Source organism: Hylaeus anthracinus, unplaced genomic scaffold (assembly GCF_026225885.1).
Source record: "Hylaeus anthracinus isolate JK02 unplaced genomic scaffold, UHH_iyHylAnth1.0_haploid 11989, whole genome shotgun sequence".
NCBI classification, from domain to species: Eukaryota; Metazoa; Arthropoda; class Insecta; order Hymenoptera; family Colletidae; genus Hylaeus; species Hylaeus anthracinus.
In genome coordinates, this window is record NW_026534337.1 from 11,077,450 (window position 1) to 11,085,079 (window position 7,630).

General features: G+C 47.0%; 1 protein-coding gene across 44 annotated transcripts in view; it reads right to left on the minus strand.

Moving 5' to 3' along the window:
• The window catches only part of LOC128887865 (twitchin), a 91,853-nt gene extending 89,501 nt beyond the window's left edge, over positions 1–2,352 (minus strand). For 21 of the 44 annotated variants that reach the window (XM_054144302.1, XM_054144295.1, XM_054144296.1 and 18 more), the window contains exon 1: positions 1,875–2,351. The gene's annotated coding sequence lies outside the window, so the exon portion shown is untranslated. Of the gene's footprint in view, positions 1–1,874 lie in introns of all 44 variants that reach the window. The other 23 variants (XM_054144276.1, XM_054144301.1, XM_054144291.1 and 20 more) reach the window with 7 other exon arrangements.
• Positions 2,353–7,630: the final 5,278 nt, after the last annotated feature.

Genomic DNA, 7,630 nt, shown 5'->3' on the forward strand with positions numbered 1-7,630 from the left:
TTCGTTTCCTAGGGATTCGTGGTCCGGTGCTACTCAGGCAAAACTACAGACAAGAGAAATAAGAATTGGCAGGCAGTGAGAGGGTTGGTATCTGAGAGACATACAATTGTCGTCACTTCTTTACGAAGGTATCGTCTTCGTTCGTCAGTTCGTTCCTCGGGATTCTTCGAAACCTTTAATCTTGCTTTTCCTCCCCCTATCCGAGATCCTCTAGATCCGCCACTGTACGTGACCCAAAATTACCTCCAGGTAGGATTAGGGTCAAATACGTTTCCTCGTGAGCTTTTCGGTCGCGGACATTGACAAACGCGTCTTTCCAAAACGTTCAGCGACGAGGCAAAACAACGGGGACAAGATGGTGGACACGGGGACGAAGAAGTCGACGGATGCGAGATGGATAGACGGACAAACGGACGCGTCGACTAGCTAATCGGACGAAATGCTAGACGAGGTGAGGATCCGGGTGATGGACGAGCCAGCCGGAGAATACACGAGAGGACAGACGTACGAAACGGAAGAAAACGTGCTCGAGGAAAATGATCGAAACGACCAGTGGAACGACGACCCGTCCTCTCCTCCTCACGTTACGTCTTTCTAAAAATAAGTGGACTTCGAGCCTAGATACCTAGATAGTAGTCTACGAATAGTTCTTGGTGGTTGGACGCGACGAGACTCGTGGCGAATTGTCACGGAACCGCCCCGAGCGATCGTACCCAACGATCCAGGAAAGAAATCGTCGACGTTCCTCTCGGCTTTCGGTGATTCGCTTCGCCTATCTTTCGCAGTGCTGCCCTTAACGTGATCGTGTCAAGGTCGTCGCGTCGATTGCCGCCCCCCCCCCCCTCCAGGAACCGTACGTTTTCTAACAGCGACGCGGAGGCACGTTTAAAAAAGAGCAACGAAGGGTGGACACGCGAAGCGAAGATCGAAGAGCTCGAAGATCGCGTTCAAAGGCAGAGACAGATAAAAATTTCTGGTATTGAAAATTCGAATCATAATTCGAGCGACCGCACGGAGAAGAATATTTAGACGGCTCTCGTAGCGTTAATAAAATGAAATAAACGAGGTTAACGATTGGAAAAACGTCGCCGACTAAATAAACATTGAACTGTTCGATTAATCGAACGTCACGAACAGATCATCCCCGTTCGAAGGAATGCGCGCACCAGGGACGAGCAAAATGAAAATTTCGAACGACGTCACGCGTTTGGGAAATATCTATTCTTCCTTAATAATAAGCAGGAGACTGTAAGAAACGCTTGGAAAGCCGTTTATTTGCTCAACAACGATTCGGATCCTTTTCCTGGAGCCCTCTTCCGACCCGAATACTTACTAAACAAATAATCGAGTTTCTAAACGTTCAACGAGAAAGAATTTGATACTTCCCGAGTTGCAGCATTGATAAACAACTTCCTGTCCAATAAATATATATATATAAATGAATTCACATTGTTTTCCATTATTTTCACGTGAAACGAACGAAACGTTCGATCGAGTAACCGAATGTAATCACTCGAGGGCGATTTTGTTCGCCATCTCTGCCGAAGCCTTCGATGGGTGAAATTGAAAAAAAAAAAAAACGTTACGCACCGTCCTGGTCCAAAGATCTCCAAGTATAACGAGGGGGGATTGCACTTGGTCGCGTGCCCGCGAACGAAACGAAACGTAACACTTTTGAAGCACTGCTGGCACCAGATGCACACGCGATTCACCGTGTAGACGAGGTGGAAATCGGGATGGCGGAGAGAAAGAGGGACAAGGGTGGTGGAAAAAAAAAGGGCGCACTGAACTTTTCCGTGGGACTCTCACTCGCTCAGCTCGTGCACGCACTCTCGCTCAAAAATCCAGCGTGTCAAACAAGGGAGGAGACTTACTTGAGGCGGCTACTTAATTATCCAAAGTTCCGAGAGGCCGGTTACGAAATCGGGCACGACGTCGCGATAGAAATCCTAATGGGTCTCCAGAGACTCCTGGCACCTAGGCAGGCGAAACGTCGCGATCGCGGGATGAGGTCGAGCTCGCGGCTCGGTCGACGAGATTCTCGCGCACTTTCCTGACTTTCTCGTGTAGTCGTAAACGAACAAGAATAAAAAATAAATAAAAATTAAATTACTAACAATTTAAATTCGGTCGTCTTCGTCGTCGTCACTGTGTGGTCGTCACTCCGTTTATGCAGCGTATCCTGCTCGTTCTCGGCCCTGTCTCTTGTCTCTCCTTTTATACGGAGCGCCTGTATTGGCCGTCCTAGTCACCGGGGCCCCGCGCGCCAACTAACCGCACGAAATACCATCGTGACACCTCGAGGTGGCGAACAGATCCACCGCGGCTGCGCAGGAATCCCTCGGCAGATCCCGTTCGTCCCCGCGAGCTCCACCGTTCAGACACCTACGCGACGTTTCGAGGGTCGCTCCTTGGATGCCGACGTCATCCAGATCCTGCGCGATCCACGAACAGTCCCGTAAAACCGCCCCTTTCGCCGCCCTCCGCTTTCGTTACGACGCTATCGGTTCCACCCCTCGCGGCTCCGTTCCTCGACCCTCCTCTTTCCGTTTGGCACTTCCGTTGCTATTGAACTTGAAACCATGTAATTAGTGGGGACGCGGAGATATTCGCTCCTGATGAACTTGAAACTAGATCGCCGAAAACGACGGATTGTACAACGCGAAAGCAAAGTGTCCACGCTCTAGGATGATCGGATAAAATAATATCTGTCCTTTTTGTCGTTGACGTTTGCTGCTTTCGTTCCAGCGAGGATCTTGTTTCGTCGATTAATTGAAACGTAGGGGTTGTACGATGGGTAAAGTTGGCCATCTTTATCCTTGGTTGAAATTCGTAATATTATCGATGTTTGGTACTGTCGTTTCCGCGAAGATCTCGTTTCATCGTTTAATTAGAATAAATGGATCGTATCGCAGGTGAAGTTGATTCGATTAATTGAAATATGTCGGTTGTATAATGGGTAATGTCTTCACTCTTGGTGTTTGATGGGAATAGAAATGTTTAGAAAGAGTGGTGATGCTTGGAATTAATAACGTTATTTTGTACAAGAAGAATCGTCGCTAGACCAGTCATCGAGGCATGTTCGACAGCTACCCTGTGTTCCGCGAACGCCCTCCAGCCATAAATAGCTCTGTCTTTCTTCGCGTTGCTTTTGAAATTTCACACGGTCACGATGATCTATTTATTATGCATTGTCCCGAGCTAGTCGTCCTCAGAGTTTCAGAAAACAAAGGTGGAAATAGAAGAGGACGACGCGTGGTTAAACGTTTGCGAACGTCCAAGGTGGAGGGTACCAAGAAAGAAGTCTAAAAGAAAATAAACTTTATAGTAGATTAATTACCGATGCTGCTAAATTAGCCAGATGACGGGGTCGATCGACGCGAGAAGTCAGCGTGTAAGAATTTTACGTTGACGCCCTTGGATCGAAATTAGAATGTATTCGCTCGTATAATACAATGGTGGATGACTCGGCGAGGTAGTCTGGTATTTTAGGGACATTTATATTTATTTTCTCTGCGACAGACGTGCGAACCTCGAAGCCATCGAGAAAATTCCGAGGTCGGAGAGTAAGGGCTCTAACGCGACTCGCTTAACCCTTGGAAGCCTGATTTGCCAAATTAAATTTAAAGGAGTATCGATGTATTTATTATTTGAATAATTCCGACAGCTGACGTTTATTTTTTTAATGTTTGTTCGGAAGAACATTATGCAACGGTAACACACATACAAGCAGATATTAAAAACAAACCAATTGCAAGTGTACAAATCTAAGGGTTAAACAGCGAATAGAATTAACCTTATGGTTTTTAAGATAAACTTCGCGGAGCATACTTTCAAGACTACGTGCTTTCAGCTACGAATAAGAAATATCGATTTCCACAGCCGAAGTCGCTCGATGTTGATCTGTAGCCACGAAACGGAATCGTTTCTGGAAGATTCGTCACTCGGGCTCGATTCTCGAACAAAAGTAGAGAGATACTCGTCGCGACAGGAAATAGAACACCGTGCGAAGAAAAAGTGGGTCTTGGCCAGTGTTTCCGACGAAAATAAAATATGTTTTTCGCTCGCATCGACAATTCGAAGGACTAATTGGCTTTTTTTATATAATTCATACACGACGGACTTTCGATTCAGGAGTCACGATACTCGTCGCGACTCTCGGTTTCGGGAGTGGTATTCTAATTTCTGTGGAACATTTTTGGCTGGGTTTCAAAACACCGATCGAGCCCACCGTGTCGATATCTTCGCGAAAATTTCCTGCAGTCCATATTTACTCCCGGAATTTACTTTCTCCTTTCAGAAGCAATTCAGTGCTCGAAACATTCGGGATTCCATGCGGAATTTCTAGTTTCATTCGACGACTGTATATTTCTCCAGGATCAATTTTGCGGTGCGGGAGTGTGACACGCGAGAGTCACGTGTTTATTGCACAGTTCGTCCATCGAAAGGTAATCCAATCCCATGCGTTGCCGCGTGCCTCAGTTTCTGGAACTACCCTGTGCACATTTTCAAGAACGCGTCAGCTTTGTATTTTTAGGGAGTCTGGTCCAGCGACTTCCAGGTTTGGGACCGCTTCGCGAGTCGTCTTAATGAACCGGAGAAAAGTGGGAAAATAGCGAGGAAAGTCTGGGGTGCCCATGCGGAAAGTGTTAACGTTCTCGGTGAATAACGCGGGAGGAAGATGGAGAGGGTGAAGGCGAGCTTCGAGGGAGAAATCTCGCACGCGATGCCGAGATACGAGTCTCTCTCGGTTCTGGCAAGCCGAGCCACTTTTCTAAATATACACGATCGCCCCTCACCGCTGAATCTATCTTTGCGTATTAGAATCTATACCTAACGACCCGAACACTCGTACTTCCACCGTTCCACGGATCGCTACCGACGTTATTCAAGAATCAATCGGCTTGCTTATACCTCGTTAGCGATCTCAGCGTTCTCTTTTATTTCTTTCGGATTCACGGACGCTCCAGGACGTTCCAGGACGCTCCAGGATATTCGCATGTTTATCGAAGGATACACGTACAACGATACCAGCTGAAATTACGAAGCGCAATTGAAAGTGATGAAAATCTTAAAACTTTGTTGTACGATCGATGGTTTGGTTTACACCATTCGGCGGCGTTAAAGGAACGCGCGTTCGAGAAACGACCGTGAAAAGCTAACTGGAATACTCCAAAAGAAAACAACAATACGCCTGAACCGGGATTTCGCGCGATTGATTTTCGAAAAGAAGGGTACGCGGTATACGGTCTGTGGGCAAATAAGCAAATTCGCGGCGCTACGTAAATCTCGCGGTTTCGCGGAAACAAGCACGCGAGGGTCAAAAGAGATAAAAACCCAGAGAAGATCTCAGAAACGTGAGCAATGCTCGGATCGTTTACGTTACGGTAATGGCACCCTCTGTTTCGTAAGCGACAGAGGCCGAATAGGAAATTTGAATAAGGAAGAGAAGATAAACAGCTTCTCGTTTGTTACTGGTTGAATGAAAGTTAGAATAAATTTATGATGGGCACGATTTTATTCTATACCATTGCATAGAGCACGGTTCTTCTAATATATCTCCAAGTTTGACGGGGAGGAGACTTAATGTCACGCGTTCGTTACCGAGCGGAATGGACCGCGGCGCTAGAATTTCTCGCACTTTATGCTCGAAATATTTTTAGTACGCGTTACTTTTAGCCCGGGATACGAAAAAAAAAAGAAAAACAGAAGTAACATCGCGGCAGCTTATTACTTCGCAATTCTTTCATTCCTGCGTCCACTGTCTTCATTCGGTTGACACGCCTTCGATCTATTATCTTCGAATCTTGGTATTTAAACAAAACTTAATTCTATCCTTTGGACTTCTCTATTTACGCGACGAGCGTTCCCGACTCCTGGAGAGATTCAAAGTCGCGAGCTCGAGGAAGTGTTTATCTCGCGCGGATACGTATCGCCCTCTCTTGACCGACCTAAATACAGTATCGCGATGTAATTCGCTCGCAGAACTGTGTTTATCTCCTCGCATCTTTGCAGAGCTTACGTTTACGAGCAACGTTTGCCGTACGTTTATTACCAATTCGTTTCTCGGCACCGCCCCGATCCATCTAACGCTTAATAGTCATTAAAACGAAAAACCGAGGCGCACGGGACGTCGTCGGAGCCTTCGAAGAAGACGGCGGGGGGTTATAAACGCTGACGACGTGGGCGTGGATCACTTATTTGTTCGATTATCAGATTTTGTTCGAGCGAGTGGACCCGAGTGGGCGAATGGCTCGAGTATATGGAACAGCCGATCTAAACTTAGTCGTCGGTCCGCTCTGGAAATAGATGTTATGAGTGCGAGGACAGGACAAGATACCGGCCCCTATTATGCGTACAACCGCGTATCACGAACGACCACTTCTCGATCCACCCCAGAACCGTGGATTCCGCCGAGAACACCTGTCCTCTTCTCGATGAAGGTACAAGTTCAGATGCACCGAACTTGCCGCGTGACGCGTCGCGTAGGGGAATTCGCTTTCCCAGGATTTTCAGTTTTTCGAGATACGAACAGGTGTCGGAGAGCTTGAAGTTTCCTTAAATATATATCATTAGAACCTTCTAAGAGACCAAGAGAAATATTAACCATTCGCTACAGGTCGTTAGCCATGTGTAAACAGTGCTGCTCCTCTCGAAACTTGGATGTACAAGCTTGTCAGAGCTTGGGGGATACGTGACAAAGCACACGCTTTTTACAGCTATCTATATCTTCCAAGCCACTTAAGAAACCACGGTAACCGTTCAGTTGCCGAAGTTACCCCGAAGTATACCTTATCTATCGGTTACAGATGACACGATACGGCTTTCTTACGATCGACCTGTGTCGCGATCGATCCCAGCCTACCCTGTTACGAATTTCTAACATTGACCCGCAAAGATGCGCTGCAGCTGCGCATGGCGCTTAGATCCTCCGGTCGTAAAACACATGGACCTACTATTTACGAAAGTTTGACGCTAGAGCCACGCGAGCACCGAAACGTCGTCGGAGAGTTTTGTCGCGTGTGCCGAACGATTTATTTAGCGGGCTGATGTCTATTTCGAGAGAAATTGCATCTTCGAACAACACGCGTTGGTAAGCGACACCGTCAACAACGGGTCGACCGGCGTTGAATTAAAGTCAACGATTTGCGATTCTAGCCATCTCGGAATGTCGTAATTGCGCGCGGGCGCCGGTAGTTGCTCGGCGATTTAATATCCGTGTCACGGTGCGAACAAGACCGCGGAATACTTTAGCGAGAAAATGTCGTAAACAGCTTTCAGGCCACGTCACGCGAACGTTGAGGACGCGTAAAGCACGCCGAGGATTCCTAACCGAACGAAATTCGAAATTTTTATCGATGTCGTCACGGTCGTTTCGGCTGCAACTACTCGGCCGGCTTCGACAAATAAGCTTTCCGTCGAACGGCTTTCTCTGGTTGGAATAATCTTCAGGTTACTCGAAATTTACCGATAGAACCGTGCATACAGTAGAGACGGTCTGAATTCTTCATTGGCGATTAAATTTGTTTCGATTAAACGAATAATAGACAAAACTGTTGTGCTTATTTTGGAACATTGCCCTCGTCTGATATACACGAGAAACGATATCAGAAATGATAGAGCCGAGGCC